Raw genomic sequence first — 18760 nt, forward strand, 5'->3', positions numbered from 1 at the left:
AACCGCCATTTGTAGAATGCTCTTTTGGTTCACTTATATTTGTTAGAGCATGGGCATATCTTTTGTAGAAAGAATTAAAACTCTCTTGCTTCACTTATATCTATTTAGAGAGATGACAGGAATTGGTCATTCACATGGTTAGTCATAAAATCCTACATAAAACTTGTAGATCACTGAATATGATATGTATGATTCCTTGCAATAGTTTTGTGATATAAAGATGGTGATATTAGAGTCATGCTAGTGGGTAGTTCTGGATTGTAGAAATACTTGTGTTGAAGTTTGTGATTCCCGTAGCATGCACGTATGGTGAACCATTATGTAACGAAGTTGGAGCATGAGGTGTTTATTGATTGTCTTCCTTATGAGTGGAGGTTAGGGATGAGTGATGGTCTTTTCCTACCAATATATCCCCCTAGGAGCATGCATGTAGTACTTTGTTTTGATGACTAATAGATTTTTGCAATAAGTATGTGAGTTCTTTATGACTAATGTTGAGTCCATGGGTTATACACACTCTCACCCTTCCATCATTGCTAGCCTCTTCGGTACCATGCATTGCCCTTTATCACCTCGAGAGTTGGTGCAAACTTCGCCGGTGCATCCAAACCCCATGATATGATACGCTCTATCACACATAAGCCTCCTTATATCTTCCTCAAAACAGCCACCATACATACCTATCATGGCATTTCCATAGCCAATACGAGATATATTGCCATGCAACTTCCATCATTATCATATACATGACTTGAGCATTTATTGTCATATTGCTTTGCATGATCGTAAGATAGCTAGCATGATGTTTTCATGGCTTCTCTGTTTTTTGATGTCATTGCTATGCTAGATCATTGCACATCCCAGTACACTGCCGGAGGCATTCATATAGAGTCATATCTTTGTTCTAGTATCGAGTTGTAATATTGAGCTGTAAGTAAATAAAAGTGTGATGATCATCATTATTAGAACATTGTACCATGTGAGGTTATCAAAATAAAAGTGGCCAAAGAAGCCCCCCCAAAAAAAGAGAGAGGCCAAAGAAGACTAAGAGAGAGAGAGAGAGAGAGAGAGAGAGAAGGAGAAAAAAATAAAAAAATGAGAGAAAAGAGAGAAGGGACAATGTTACTATCCTTTTACCACACTTGTGCTTCAGAGTAGCGCCATGTCCTTCATATAGAGAGTCTCTTGAGTTATCACTTCCATATACTAGTCGGAATTTTCATTATAGAACTTGGCTTGTATATTCCAATGATGGGCTTCCTCAAGTGCCCTAGGTCTTCATGAGCAAGCAAGTTGGATGCACACCCACTTAGTTTCAGTTTGAGCTTTCATACACTTATAGCTCTAGTGCATCTGTTGCATGGAAATCCCTACTCCTCGCATTGACATCAATTGATGGGCATCTCCATAGCCCGTTGATTAGCCGCGTCGATGTGAGACTTTCTCCTTTTTGTCTTCTCCACACAACCTCCACCATCATATTCTATTCCACCTATAGTGCTATGTCCATGGCTCAAACTCGTGTATTGCGTGAAAGTTGAAAAGGTTTGAGAATGTCAAAAGTATGAAACAATTGCTTGGCTTGTCATCGAGGTTGTGCATGATTTGAATATTTTGTGGGGTGAAGATGGAGCATAGCCAGACCATATGATTTTGTAGGGATAACTTTCCTTGGCCATGTTATTTTGAAAAGACATGATTGCTTTATTAGTATGCTTGAAGTATTATTGTCTTAATGTTAAATGATAGACTATTGCTACTCATGTCTTAATATTCATGCCATGATTAGATTACATGATCAAGATTATGCTAGGTAGCATTCCACATCAAAAATTATCTTTTTTATCATTTACCTACTCGAGGACGGTCAGGAATTAAGCTTGTGGATGCTTATACATCTCCGTCATATCTATAATTTTTGATTGTTCCATGCCAATATTATACAACTTCCATATACTTTTGGCAACTTTTTATACTATTTTTGGGACTAACATATTGATCCAGTGCCCAGTGCCAGATCCTGTTTGTTGCATGTTTTTTGTTTTGCAGAAAATCCATATCAAACGGAGTCCGAACAGGATAAAAACTTACGGAGATTTTTTTGGAATATATGTGATTTTTGGGAAGAAGAATCAATGCGAGACGATGCCCGAGGGGGCTGTCGGTGTCAAAACCATCAGATCTCGGGTAGGGGGTCCCAAGCTATGTATCATGGATCGATGGGTAACAGGAGACAGGGGACACGATGTTTACCCAGGTTCGGACCCTCTTGATGGAGGTAAAACCCTACGTCCTGCTCTTGTTTATATTGATGGAGTATCAAGTACAGAGTTGATCTACCTCGAGATCATATGTTGTGGTCTAAAACCTAAGGGTATGATGAATAATATCATAATAATCTATTGACTAGCCTGGCCTCGGCTTATATAACATACCAGAGGCCTAGGATAACAAGAGTCCTAGTCGAATACATCGCTGGAGAAGGGTCATTGTCTTGATCACCAAGTCTTGTGGAATCTTCCTCATATATGTCTTCGGCTGTCCGAACTGGCCCAGGAGTAAACGGCCATGGGGGTCCTCGGCCCAATCCAACTAATCGGGAGACGACGTGGTGAGTACCCCCTAGTCCAGGACACCGTCAGTAGCCCCCTGAACCGGTCTTCAAGTAGGGGACGCTCCTTGGTTCTTCCGAGCTGTTCTTCGTCTTCGGTCCTCGGTCTTGAAAACTGGTTCAACAAATCGTCCCATCTTCTATCTTTAGGATTGTCGACCTAAATCTGAAGATCTCACACGTCGGGTATCCGAGGAGCCCTTTAAGTCTTCAGCCTTTATCAATGCCTCGTTATTTTTGTGCCACACCTCGGGTTTGAAGTTGTTCCCGGGCGGAAGTGTCCTCTAGCATCCGAGCTCCAAATCCAGACTATATTCGAGGTATCTTTTGCAGACAAGCACCAACGCCGGACCGCTTCCGAGCTCCAATGCCGGAATGTATCCGAGCTCCAACGCCGGACTATATCCGAGGTGTCATAGATCACCTTGGTTCAAAAAAGTTGAAGGAATTTAGCCGAGCTTAACGCCGGAAATGCCCTCTATGGAGCCAGCCACTTGCGCATGAGCTTTATGCCGGACTGCTTCCGAGGTGGTGCACCACCCCGACTATGGGCCGATTTTTGTCAATATTTTTTATTCTTGCAATTTATTCTCTGCCGAGATATATAGCCACTAGCCCTCAAGGTGTGTATCGGTCTAAAACTCAAGATGCACCTGAAGGATGGCATAAGACCGCTGATCCCAGTAGCTGCTGAGACTCAGGTTGATTTGCAAAATCGGCTTGAGGATCAACTCCTAGCTCAGCAGAATACTTAGGGACACAAAAAGCGGTGTGCAAATTCCTCGAGACTCAGGTTGGGTGCGGCCGACCAACCTGAGGGTCATAATCTCCTCGAAAGCTATATTGCACTTTAAATTTTCTGCATTGTATTGTCGATGCAGTAGCCCCCGAGACACTGGTCGGGTGGCAACACCAGATCAAGGGATCGATATGCCCCTTTCAATATTAGTGAATGATAAGCCCGAAGCCCAGTAGCCCCCGAGCCTTAATGTGGGCACGGGTGACCGAATTAAGGACCGATATCCAGAGTAAAACTACGAATTATGTCTAATGATTCTATGCATCCAAGTAATTTACATCATTAATGCTCGGATCCGCATTGTGCAAAACTTTGTTGACTGACCATCGGCTTCAACCTCCTCGGCAAGAAGCCGGGGAGTGTTTGTCCTATTTTATAAAGTCGTTATTGTTGGGGAACATGGTAATTTCAAAAAAATTCCTACGCACACGCAAGATCATGGTGATGCATAGCAACGAGAGGGGAGAGTGTGATCTACATACCCTTGTAGACCGACAGCGGAAGCGTTAGCACAACGCGGCTGATGTAGTCGTACGTATTCACGGCCCGACCGATCAAGCACCGAAACTACGGCACCTCCGAGTTCTAGCACACGTTCAGCTCGATTACGATCCCCGGACTCCGATCCAGCAAAGTGTCGGGGAAGAGTTCCGTCAGCACGACAGCGTGGTGACGATCTTGATGTACTACCGTCGCAGGGCTTCGCCTAAGCACCGCTACAATATTATAGAGGATTATGGTGGAAGGGGGCACCACACACGGCTAAGAATATGATCACGTGGATCAACTTGTGTGTCTAGGGGTGCCCCCTGCCCCCGTATATAAAGGAGCAGGGGAAGGTGCGGCCGGCCAGGAGGGGGGCGCGCCAGGATGAGTCCTACTCCCACCGGGAGTAGGATTCCCTCCCTTTCCTAGTTGGAATAGGATTCGGGAGGGGGAAAGAGGAGAGAGAGAAGGAAGGGGGGGCGCCGGCCCCCTCTCCTTGTCCTATTCGGACTAGGGGGGAGGGGCGCGCGGCCCAGCCCTGGCCACCTCTCCTCTCTTCCACTAAAGCCCACTAAGGCCCATATACCTCCCGGGGGTTCCGGTAACCTCCCAGTACTCCGGTAAAATCCCGATTTCACCCGGAACACTTCCGATATCCAAATATAGGCTTCCAATATATCAATCTTTATGTCTCGACTATTTCGAGACTCCTCGTCATGTCAGTGATCACATCCGGGACTCCGAACAAACTTCGGTACATCAAAATGCATAAACTCATAATATAACTGTCATCAAAACCTTAAGCATGCGGACCCTACGGGTTCGAGAACAATGTAGACATGACCGAGACACGTCTCCGATCAATAACCAATAGCGGAACCTGGATGCTCATATTGGCTCCCACATATTCTACGAAGATCTTTATCGGTCAGACCGCATAACAACATACGTTGTTCCCTTTGTCATCGGTATGTTACTTGCCCGAGATTCAATCGTTGGTATCTCAATACCTAGTTCAATCTCATTACCGGCAAGTCTCTTTACTCGTTTCGTAATACATCATCTTGCAACTAACTCATTAGTTGTAATGCTTGCAAGGCTTATGTGATGTGCATTACCGAGAGGGCCCAGAGATACCTCTCCGACAATCGGAGTGACAAATCCTAATCTCGAAATACGCCAACCCAACATGTACCTTTGGAGACACCTGTAGAGCTCCTTTATAATCACCCAGTTACATTGTGACGTTTGGTAGCACACAAAATGTTCCTCCGGTAAACGGGAGTTGCATAATCTCATAGTCATAGGAACATGTATAAGTCATGAAGAAAGCAATAGCAACATACTAAACGATCGAGTGCTAAGCTAACGGAATGGGTCAAGTCAATCACATCATTCTCCTAATGATGTGATCCCGTTAATCAAATAACAACTCTTTGTCTATGGTTAGGAAACATAACCATCTTTGATTAATGAGCTAGTCAAGTAGAGGCATACTAGTGACACTCTGTTTGTCTATGTATTCACACATGTATTATGTTTCCGGTTAATACAATTCTAGCATGAATAATAAACATTTATCATGAAATAAGGAAATAAATAATAACTTAATTATTGCCTCTAGGGCATATTTCCTTCAGTCTCCCACTTGCACTAGAGTCAATAATCTAGTTCACATCGCCATGTGATCTAACATCAATAGTTCACATCTTTATGTGGCTAACACCCATAGTTCACATCGGTATGTGACCAACACCCAAAGGGTTTACTAGAGTCAATAATCTAGTTCACATTGCTATGTGATTAACATCCAAAGAGTACTAAGGTGTGACATGTTTTGCCTGTGAGAGAAGTTTAGTCAACGGGTCTGCCATATTCAGATCCGTAAGTATCTTGCAATTTTCTATGTCTACAATACTCTGCACGGAGCTACTTTAGCTAATTGCTCCCACTTTCAATATGTATCCAGATGAAGACTAAGAGTCATCTGGATCAGTGCCAAAACTTGTATCGACGTAACCCGTTTACGACGAACCTTTTGTCACCTCCATAATCGAGAAACATATCCTTATTCCACCAAGGATAATTTTGACCGTTGTCCAGTGATCTACTCCTAGATCACTATTGTACTCCCTTGCCAAAATTAGTGTAGGGTATACAATAGGTTTGGTACACAGCATGGCATACTTTATAGAACCTATGGCCAAGGCATAGGGAATGACTTTCATTCTCATTCTATTTTCTGCCGTGGTCGGGCTTTGAGTCTTACTCAACTTCATACCTTGTAACACAGGCAAGCATTCTTTCTTTGACTGTTCCATTTTGAACTACTTCAAAATCTTGTCAAGGTATGTACTCATTGAAAAAACGTATCAAGCGTCTTGATCTATCTCTATAGATCTTGATGCTCAATATGTAAGCAGCTTCACCGAGGTTTTCTTTGAAAAAATCCTTTCAAACACTCCTTTATGCTTTGCAGAATAATTCTACATTATTTCCGATCAACAATATGTCATACACATATACTTATCAGAAATGCTGTAGTGCTCCCACTCACTTTCTTGTAAATACAAGCTTCACCACAAGTCTGTATAAAACTATATGCTTTGATCAACTTATCAAAGTGTATATTCCAACTCCGAGATACTTGCACCAGTCCATAGATGAATCGCTGGAGCTTGCATATTTTGTTAGCACCTTTAGGATTGACAAAACCTTCTGGTTGTATCACATACAACTCTTCTTTAAATCCATTAAGGAATGTAGTTTTGTTTATCCATTTGCCAGATTTCATAAAATTGCGGTAATTGCTAACATGATTTGGACAGACTTAAGCATCACTACGAGTGAGAAAATTTCATCGTAGTCAACACCTTGAACTTTGTCAAAAACATTTTTCGACAAGTCTAGCTTTGTAGATAGTAACACTACTATCAGCGTCCGTCTCCCTCTTGAAGATCCATTTATTTTCTATGGCTTGCCGATCATCGGGAAAATCAATCAAAGTACATACTTTGTTCTCATATATGGATCATATCTCAGATTTCATGGCCTCAAACCATTTTGCGGAATCTGGGCTCATCATCGCTTCCTCATAGTTCGCAAGTTCATCATGGTCTAGTAACATGACTTCCAGAACAGGATTACCGTACCACTCTGGTGCGGATCTCACTCTGGTTAACCTACGAGATTCGGTAGTAACTTTACATGATCATTATCATTAGCTTCCTCACTAATTGGTGTAGTAGTCACAGGAACAGATTTCTGTGATGAACTACTTTCCAATAAGGGAGAAGGTACAATTACCTTATCAAGTTCTACTTTCCTCCCACTCACTTCTTTCAAGAGAAACTCCTTCTCTAGAAAGGATCCATTCTCAGCAACGAACATCTTGCCTTCGGATCTGTGATAGAAGGTGTACCCAACATTTTTCTTTTGGGTATCCTATGAAGACGCACTTCTCCGATTTGGGTTTGAGCTTATCAGGTTGAAACTTTTTCACATAAGCATTGCAACCTCAAACTTTAAGAAACGATAGCTTAGGTTTCTTGTCAAACCATAGTTCATATGGTGTCGTCTCAACGGATTTAGATGGTGCCCTATTTAACGTGAATGCAGTTGTCTCTAATGCATAATCCCAAAACGATAGTGGTAGATTGGTAAGAGACATCATAGTTTGCACCATATCTAATAAAGTACGGTTATGACGTTCGGACACACCATTATGCTGTGGTGTTCCAGGTGGCGTGAGTAGTGAAACTATTTCACATTGTTTTTAACTGAAGGCCAAACTCGTAACTCAAATATTTTACTTCTGCGATCATATCATAGAAACTTTTTATTTTTGTTACGATGATTCTCCACTTCACTTTGAAATTCTTTGAACTTTTCAAATGTTTTAGACTTGTGTTTCATCAAGTAGATATACCCATATCTGCTCAAAATCATCTGTGAAGGTCAGAAAATAATGATACCCGCCACGAGCCTCAACACTCATCGGATCACATACATCAGTATGTACTATTTCCAATAAGTCAGTTGCTCGCTCCATTCTTCCGGAGAACGGAGTCTTAGTCATTTTGCCCATAAGGCATGGTTCGCAAGCATCAAGTGATTCATAATCAAGTGATTCCAAAATCCCATTAGCATGGAGTTTCTTCATGCGCTTTACACCAATATGACCTAAATGGCAGTGCCACAAATAAGTTGCACTATCATTATTAACTTTGCATCTTTTGTCTTCAATATTATGAATATGTGTATCACTATGATCGAGATCCAATGAACCATTTTTATTGGGTGTGTTACCATATAAGGTTTTATTCATGTAAACAGAACAACAATTATTCTCTAACTTAAATGAATAACCGTATTGCAATAAACATGATCAAATCATATTCATGCTCAACGCAAACACCAAATAACACTTATTTAGGTTCAACACTAATCCCGAAAGTATAGGGAGTGTGCGATGATGATCATATCAATCTTGGAACTACTTCCAACACACATCGTCACTTCACCCTTAACTATTTTCTGTTCATTCTGCAACTCCCGTTTCGAGTTACTACTCTTAGCAACTGAACCAGTATCAAATACCAAGGGGTTGCTACGAACACTAGTAAAATACACATTAATAATCTGTATATCAAATATACATTTGTTCACTTTGCCATCCTTCTTATCCACCAAATACTTGGGGCAGTTCCGCTTCCAGTGACCAGTCCCTTTGCAGTAGAAGCACTTAGTCTCAGGCTTAGGACTAGACTTGGGATTCTTCACTTGAGCAGCAACTTGCTTGCCGTTCTTCTTGAAGTTCCCCTTCTTCCCTTTGCCCTTTTATTGAAACTAGTGGTCTTGTCTACCATCAACACTTGATGCTCTTTCTTGATTTCTACCTTCATCGATTTCATCATCATGAAAAGCTCGGGAGTCGTTTTCGTCATCCCTTGCATACTATAGTTCATCACGAAGTTCTACTAACTTGGTGATGGTGACTAGAGAATTCTTTCAATCACTATCTTATCTGGAAGATTGACTCCCACTTGATTCAAGCGATTGTAGTAGCAGACAATCTGAGAACATGCTCAATAGTTGAGAGATTCTCCTCCATCTTTTGGCTATAGAACTTGTTGGAGACTTCATATCTCTCAACTCGGGTATTTGCTTGAAATATTAACTTCAACTCCTGGAACATCTCATATGGTCCATGACGTTCAAAACGTCTTCTGAAGTCCCGATTCTAAGCCGTTAAGCATGGTGCACTAAACTATTAAGTAGTCATCATATTGAGCTAGCCAAACATTCATAACGTCTGCATCTGCTCCTGCAATAGGTCTGTCACCTAGAGGTGCATCAAGGACATAATTCTTCTATGCAGCAATGAGGATAAAACTCAGATCACAGATCCAATCCGCATCATTGCTACTAACATCTTTCAACACAATTTTCTCTAGGAACATATCAAAATAAACACAGGGAAGCAACAACGCGAGCTATTGATCTACAACATGATTTGCAAAATACTATCAGGACTAAGTTCATGATAAATTTAAGTTCAATTAATCATATTACTTAAGAACTCCCACTTAGATAGACATCCCTCTAATCCTCTAAGTGATCACGTGATCCAAATCAACTAAACCATGTCCGATCATCACGTGAGATGGAGTAATTTCATTGGTGAACATCACTATGTTGATCATATCTACTATATGATTCATGCTCGACCTTTCGGTCTCCGTGTTCCGAGGCCATATCTGTATATGCTTGGCTCATCAAGTATAACCTGAGTATTCCGCGTGTGCAACTGTTTTGCACCCATTATATTTGAACGTAGAGCCTATCACACCCGATCATCACGTGGTGTCTCAGCACGAAGAACTTCCGCAACGGTGCATACTCAGGGAGAACACTTCTTGATAATTAGTGAGAGATCATCTTAAAATGCTACCGTCAAACAAAGCAAGATAAGATGCATAAAAGATAAACATCACATGCAATCAATATAAGTGATATGATATGGCCATCATCATCCTATGCTTGTGATCTCCATCTTCGAAACACCGTCATGATCACCATCGTCACCGGCGCGACATCTTGATCACCATCGTAGCATCATTGTCGTTTCACCAATCTTACGCTTCCACGACTATCGCTACCGCTTAGTGATAAAGTAAAGCATTACAGCGCAATTGCATTGCATACAATAAAGCGACAACCATATAGCTCCTGCCAGTTGCCGATAACTTGGTTACAAAACATGATCATCTCATACAATAAAACTTAGCATCATGTATTAACCATATCACATCACAACATGCCCTGCCCTGCAAAAACAAGTTAGACGTCCTCTACTTTGTTGTTGCAAGTTTTACGTGGCTGCTACGGGCTTAAGCAAGAACCAATCTTACCTACGCATCAAAACCACAACGATAGTTTGTCAAGTTGGTGCTGTTTTAACCTTCGCAAGGATCGGGCGTAGCCACACTTGGTTCAACTAAAGTTGGAGAAACTGTCACCCGCTAGCCACCTTTGTGCAAAGCACGTCGGGAGAACCGGTCTCGCGTAAGCATACGCAAAATGTCGGTCCGGGCCGCTTCGTCCAACAATACCGCCGAACCAAAGTATGACATGCTGGTAAGCAGTATGACTTATATCGCCCACAACTCACTTGTGTTCTACTCGTGCATATAACATCAACACATAAAACCTAGGCTCGGATGCCACTGTTGGGGAACGTAGTAATTTCAAAAAAATTCCTACGCACACGCAAGATCATGGTGATGCATAACAACGAGAGGGGAGAGTGTGATCTACGTACCCTTGTAGACCGACAGCGGAAGCGTTAGCACAACGCGGTTGATGTAGTCGTACGTCTTCACAGCCCGACCGATCAAGCACCGAAACTACGGCACCTCCGAGTTCTAGCACACGTTCAGCTCGATTACGATCCCCGGACTCCGATCCAGCAAAGTGTCGGGGAAGAGTTCCGTCAGCACGACGGCGTGGTGACGATCTTGATGTACTACCGTCGCAGGGCTTCGCCTAAGCACCGCTACAATATTATCGAGGATTATGGTGGAAGGGGGCACCGCACACGGCTAAGAATATGATCACGTGGATCAACTTGTGTGTCTAGGGGTGCTCACTGCCCCCGTATATAAAGGAGCAGGGGAAGGTGCGACCGGCCAGGAGGAGGGCGCGCCAGGAGGAGTCCTACTCCCACCGGGAGTAGGATTCCCCCCTTTCCTAGTTGGAATAGGATTCGGAGGGGGAAAGAGGAGGGCGCGCCAGGAGGAGTCCTACTTCCACCGGGAGTAGGATTCTCCCCTTTCCTAGAAGGAAGGGGGGGCGCCGCCCCCCTCTCCTTGTCCTATTCGGACTAGGGGGGAGGGGCGCGCGGCCCAGCCCTGGCCACCTCTCCTCTCTTCCACTAAAGCCCACTAAGGCCCATATACCTCCCGGGGGGTTCCGGTAACCTCCCGGTACTCCGGTAAAATCCCGATTTCACCCGGAACACTTCCGATATCCAAATATAGGCTTCCAATATATCAATCTTTATGTCTTGACCATTTCGAGACTCCTCGTCATGTTTGTGATCACATCCGGGACTTCGAACAAACTTTGGTACATCAAAATGCATAAACTCATAATATAACTGTCATCAAAACCTTAAGCGTGCGGACCCTACGCATTCGAGAACAATGTAGACATGACCGAGACACGTCTCCGGTCAATAACCAATAGCGGAACCTGGATGCTCATATTGGCTCCCACATATTCTACGAAGATCTTTATCGATCAGACCACATAACAACATAAGTTGTTCCCTTTGTCATCGGTATGTTACTTGCCCAAGATTCGATCGTCGGTATCTCAATACCTAGTTCAATCTCGTTACCGGCAAGTCTCTTTACTCGTTTCGTAATACATCATCTTGCAACTAACTCATTAGTTGTAATTCTTGCAAGGCTTATGTGATGTGCATTACCGAGAGGGCCCAGAGATACCTCTCCGACAATCGGAGTGACAAATCCTAATCTCGAAATACGCCAACCCAACATGTACCTTTGGAGACACCTGTAGAGCTCCTTTATAATCACCCAGTTATGTTGTGACGTTTGGTAGCGCACAAAATGTTCCTCCGGCAAACGAGAGTTGCATAATCTCATAGTCATAGGAACATGTATAAGTCATGAAGAAAGCAATAGCAACATACTAAACGATCGAGTGCTAAGCTAACGGAATGGGTCAAGTCAATCACATCATTCTCCTAATGATGTGATCCCGTTAATCAAATAACAACTCTTTGTCTATGGTTAGGAAACATAACCATCTTTGATTCACGAGCTAGTCAAGTAGAGGCATACTAGTGACACTCTGTTTGTCTATGTATTCACGCATGTATTATGTTTCCGGTTAATACAATTCTAGCATGAATAATAAATATTTATCATGAAATAAGGAAATAAATAATAACTTTATTATTGCCTCTAGGGCATATTTACTTCAGTTATAAGGGCAGAGATTTATGGAAAACAAGGCAATCCGGCCATACGGTTTTATAAAGAAAGGTACGCGGAGAGATATGTTACATTACTTAATGTAAGAAACATCTTCCAGGAAAAGTAGTCCCGCTATTGGTTCCTTCCTTTGGGTCGTCGTGCTTATCATGATCATGAAACCTCACCTCCGATCAATGTGGGAGGAAAATACTAAGGATTTAGTTTGGGGAAAGTTCCTGAACTCTGTGGTATTAATGAACGAAATTTTTTACTTCCGTCGTTGCCGACCAATGTGATCCTTTAAGATTGCTAGCTTTCGGCTTCACCCAGTCTGAGGTACTAACTCGGATGACCCGGTAGTAACAATCACAGAGGTGCTCCCTTTATCGCCTAGCCGAACAATCAGGAACGTAGGGGTAAGCACCGGAGCCAGGCAACCCAACTTGGCAAAAATCTGAAGTCAAATAGATGCATATTTATGGCTTTATGACGATGATTACTGAAGACAGCCCTTGTATATTAAATACGAACGACGATGATATGTTTATTTTGACTCTGGTGCGACCGTTTATCAGTTGAAAGTGGCCCATCGTCGGCTTCTACCCCTTTGTAGATACTACACAGGGTGTCTCCGCAATAACAAGACAACCCTTAGCCAACGTCTCGGTGCCCGAAGGCGGTTGTGTTAGCGGAAACGAGGCAATCAGATATGCGGGCTTTATAACTTCCACTTAGTCATAGGAGCTTTAAACTGGGGAAGCTAGACATGAGCCCCCGGTTAGTGTTCGGCGACATCCGAGGTCAAGTCGTAAACACTTCGACCAACGTTATAAACAGCCTGTCCTTTAACACAGTCATCGGATCGTTGACCAGTTTACGCTTATTGTGACAGTCAGTTTTCGGCTTTCTCCACTGAGGTGCTTAACCATGTGAGCTGGAAGCACAATCGCGGTGGTTCTCCCTTTGCACACCTAGCCGAACAAAGCGGAACATAGGAGGCAAGCGCAGGAGTCGGGCAACCCAACTATTGACCAAAGACACAATTCGAAATCGAGGCATATTTAGCAATATCCGAGAATGTTTTTTTTCGAATCTCTAAATTTGTCTGGCGTTGCACTACAAGACTTCTGCTGAAACACACAAATAGTTTAAAAGTGCCATAAGCTTGGAGAACCAAAAAACGTCAGTAAAATCTTGACGTCCGAACACGATCAACTGTTCGGTGCCAATCCAAAATTTGGAAGAAAAAAATTGTGCTTCTGTCATGCTTTAACATGACACACCCGATCTCAAGGCTTCACGCGAGTCAGCCTATGGCTTCGAGCTCATTATTCCAAAGGCGTAGTACTTCTCCAAGATCACTTTAGCAAATTAAACTCGAGCGGCTTTTAGAGAGAAGACAGGCTATCCGGCTATTGACCATACACTCGAGTCGAAAAAGTAGCGGTAGAAAAAGACTTTGCAATGACCAAGAAGAAAAAACATTTACTATAAAACAACTCATACAAATTTTAAGAGCCCCCAAGTGACTTGGGTAAAAGAATTTTATGTATAATGATTGTATATACCGATGTACTTATATCATATCGGTGTTCACCCGAACTTTAAACACGTCTTAACCGACCGTAGGCTACTCCCACTTTGGCCAAAGGCCGAAAAGTGTTATGTACTCCACCTGTCGAGAATATCGACGATGTTTCCGATAAGCAGGCAATCAGGCCATGAGGCTGTAACAGACAAAGCACGCTCAGGGAACTTATGCTATATTATTGACGAAGTGTAAGAAGCATCTTCGAAGAAAATAGTACCTCCACCGATACCTTTCTTCTATTGCTCATTGTTACTATGAGACTTGTGCAATAGATTTTTTGTACTCATGAGTTCCGTTGTGTGCCGACCATTATTGGAAAAAATAAGAGCGCTAGCTTTCGGCTTCACCCAGTCTGAGGTATTAACTCGGATGACCCGGTAGTAACAATCGTAGAGGTGCTCCCTTTACCACCTAGCCGAACAATCGAGAACGTAGGGGTAAGCACATGATGCAGGCAACCCAGCTTGCGAAACACTTAAGTCAACATGGTGCATATTGTGGCGTAATACACGAACAAGGAATGAAGCCGTACAAGTATAATCATATGCAAGAGGAAAGGTTTCATAAAGGAAGCCCCCAAGTAAATGGGGTATTTGAATTTGTGTGTCATAAACAAAGGTTTGACAAGGAATTTTGTCACAAACAACTTTTTGCCAAAAAAGTATAATACTTGGTTGAACTGAACAAAATTTAAAACTGGAAGTTTTTGAGCATGAAAGCGACTAAGCTGGTTAATGTGCTCGATGTTGATGACGCATGCCGAGATTGTGGCGGGACGAGATCCCAGTCCCCAAGCCTTCCCCGAGACATCCGAGTAAAGAGCTTGGCTTGATGAAGTGGTGACGCAACATAGTCGATGGGTGAGGTGAAAACCCCAGTCCGACCGTGGCGACGGAGCAGGCCGGCAGTGCGACACCGAAGCCCCCAGCGTGTGTTAATGAAGTGATGATGAAGCCCCCGGTCCAGCCGAGGTGATGCGGTAGGTCAGCAAGGAGACGACAGAACCCCCACATCAGCACATTGGTGCGCCAAGGTAATAGCGCTGCCCGGCCGAAACCATTTACCTGTGCACAAAAAATAGTGCAATCCGGAGATAATAATAATAATAAAAAATCTCGGCATAATTAATAATTTAAGCAAAGTGAATAATAAAAGAAATATGGTCCGTGTGCCGAACAGTCGATGAGGTAGAGCTCTCTCAGTGATGCTAAAGTCCCCGAGGCAACCGAACATGTCGGTATGGCGATTCGACCAACAAGGTGATCACGCGAGCCGATTTATGCCGATTGGGACAACAACGCCGGCTTGTCAAAGTGACCATGTGACGCAGTCGAAGTCGATCACCTACACACATAAAATAGTGCAATCCAAAAAGGATAATTGATTTTCGCAAAAATAATTTATTGAAAGAGATGTGGCCTAGCGCCAAAGTCAATGTCGATGCAGGGCGTCAGCGTGACGCGGTGAAGGCGTGGCAAAGCCTGAATTGACAGGCCGGTCTTAGTTCCGGATGCGGCATTCGCTGAGCTGTATACGGAAACTGAGCGAACCACCACACGACTGTTGTTAATGCGGCCACCATTTGATAGACCTGTGTACAGATGATGAAACAAACCAGAGTAATAATGCCTTGGGAAAAATAAACCCAAGCAAGAAAGAAAAATACTAGGATTAATAGCACCTGGTTTATCTGTTGTAGCGATCTGAAGAAAGGTTACTCCCAAAATTGGGACTCAATCCGCACACCCATTGCCTGATGGGCGATAAAGCGATGGCATGGCGATCCTGGCAAAGGTGGGCTCGCCGAGGCAAATCCCCCGGTCCAGCTAATGTGACGAAGCTGGTCAGCTGGTGACGCCGAAGTCACCGGAGTATGTTGATGAAGAAATAGCAAAGTCCCTGGTCTAGCCGAGATGACGGAGCGGGTCAGTAAGGAGACATTGCAGCCGCCATGTCAGCCGAGGTGTTGAAGCAGTTCGGCGCGATGAACATCGGCTTGAAAAAGCAACAGTGTGGCCATGCCAACGCTGGTCATAACTTGTGACGCGGTCAATGCCGGATTGATGAAGTGACTGAGCGGCGATGTCTGCGCGCCTGACCCGTGCAATCCATGGGGCGATGGTGTTGGTGATGATTGATCCTTCGCGATGCTGAACTCTTGTTCGGCTTGCCGAGCTGATGATCTGATAAGGTTAGGCTCGGCTCGATGAAGTGATGATCTGTCTAGTGCAGGTCGGCAGACGTGGAGCAATATTACCGGACTGGTGTGACACCAGCGCGATGATGAAGAGTGCCTCAAAGAAGGCTTAAAGTTTTATGGGCATGTGTTAAAAACAACACACAATACCATAGAAGAAAATTCCTTTAAAAAGGTTGTCCAATATCACGTTCATAAAGAAACATGAATTCTGGTAGGATCCGTATTCGCGCAGAAAACAGATCCGAAAAGTGATGCACTAATCGGAAGGTTTCCGGATTTTGGACGGTCGGATCGAGCTGAAATTGTGAGGGGTGGTAGATATAGGAATTCTGCAGCCGATCAACGGTTGGATCTTACAAAGGACGTCCGAGCTAGGTGCTGGATACCACGCCCTAAACTCGTCCAGATTCCCGTCCAGATTTGATAGGGCTCCGGTATATCGTAGATTTCCGGAGATTCCTCCATCGGAACTCGACGAAATTTTGCATGATTGTTGTAGACTCAATTCTGCACAATTCCACCAAAGGAATCGTCAAAGCGATGCTTGAGAAGGTGGTGGCAGCGGATACAAGTTCGCTGGTCGGAAAAACAGCACGGTCGCCAGAGGGCAGTGTTGACATTGAGCCCCGAAGCTCCATGGATGATTCCTCCATGATCTTGATAGAGATCGGAGTTGATGCTGATGAAGGCCCCGTTCCGAAGATGACGATCAGAGATGGAGCACAGTCCTCAGTCGAGCCAATGTGACCAGTCGAGCCAGCGACGAAGATGTCAGCGTCGCAGTTGATCTGCGGGCGAGCCATTGCTCCTTTGCCGATCAGACAGCGGAACTCTCAATGAAAGCACCATTGTCGGTGTCAAAACTGGCAGATCTCGGGTAGGGGGTCCCAAGTTGTGTATCATGGATCGATGTGTAACAGGAGACAAGGGACACGATGTTTACCCAGGTTCAAGCCCTCTTGATGGAGGTAAAACCCTACGTCCTGCTCTTGTTTATATTGATGGAGTATCAAGTACAGAGTTGATCTACCTCGAGATCATATGTTGTGGTATAAAACCTAAGGGTATGATGAATAATATCATAATAATCTATTGACTAGCCTGGCCTCGGCTTATATAACATACATGAGGCCTAGGATAACAATAGTCCTAGTCGAATACGTCGCTGGAGAAGAGTCATTGTCTTGATCACCAAGTCTTATGGAATCTTCCTCGTATATGTCTTCGGCTGTCCGAACTGGCCCAGGAGTAAACGGCCATGGGGGTCCTCGGCCCAATCTAACTAATCGGGGGACGACGTGGTGAGTACCCCCTAGTCCAGGACACTGTCAGGGGGCACGAGGCAGGGGGTGCTCCCCTGACCCTCGTGGCCACCCCATAAGGCGGTTGGTGCCCTTATTTCGCCGCAAGAAAGCCAATATCTGGATACAAATCGTGTTAAAATTTTAGCCCAATCGAAGTTACGAATCTCCGGTAATATAAGAAACGGTGAAAGGCCAGAATTTGAAACACAGAAACAGAGAGAGACAGAGAGACAGATCAAATCTCGGAGGGGCTCTCGCCCCTCCGCCGCCATGGAGGCCATGGACCAGAGGCGAAAACCTTCTCCCATCTAGGGAGAAGGTCAAGGAAGAAGAATAAGAAGAGGGCTCTCTCCCCCTCTCTCCCGGTGGTGCCGGAACGCCGCCGGGGCCATCATCGTGTGACGGCGATCTACACCAACACCTCCGTCATCTTCACCAACATCTTCATCACCTTCCCCCATCTATCTACAGCGGTCCACTCTCCCGCATCCCGTTGTACCCTCTACTTGAACATGGTGCTTTATGCTTCATATTATTATCCAACGATGTGTTGCCATCCTATGATGTCTGAGTAGATTTTCGTTGTCCTATTGGTAATTGGTGAATTGCTATGATTGGTTTAATTTTCTTGTGGTTATGTTGTTGTCTTTGGTGCACATCATATGAGCGTGCACGTGGATCACACCATAGGGTTAGTTGTATGTTCATAGGACTATGTATTGGAGGGCAAGAGTGATAGAAGCTTCAACCTAGCATAGAAATTGATGCATACGGGATTGAAGGGGGACCAATATATCTTAATGATATGGTTGTGTTTTACCTTAATGAACGTTAGTAGTTGCAGATGCTTGCTATTTGTTCCAATCACAAGTGCATAGAATTCCAAGACAGGGATGACATGCTAGCAGTGGCCTCCCCCATATAAAACATGCTATCAGACTAGTAAAGTAGTCAACTGCTTAGGGACAATTTCGCAACTCCTGCCACCACTTTTCCACACTCGTTATACTAACTTTATTGCTTCGTTACCTAAAACAGTCCCTAGTTTTTATTTACGTGCTCTTTATATTCTTGCAAATCTATCATGTTACACCTACAAAGTACTTCTAGTTTCATGCTTGTTCTAGGTAAGGTGAATGTTAAGCGTGCGTAGAGTTGTATCGGTGGTCGATAGAACTTGAGGGAATATTTGTTCTACCTTTAGCTCCTTGTTGGGTTCCACACTCTTACTTATCGAAAGAGGCTACAATTGATCCCCTATA

Source organism: Triticum aestivum, chromosome 5A (genome assembly GCF_018294505.1).
Source record: "Triticum aestivum cultivar Chinese Spring chromosome 5A, IWGSC CS RefSeq v2.1, whole genome shotgun sequence".
Classification (NCBI taxonomy): Eukaryota; Viridiplantae; Streptophyta; class Magnoliopsida; order Poales; family Poaceae; genus Triticum; species Triticum aestivum.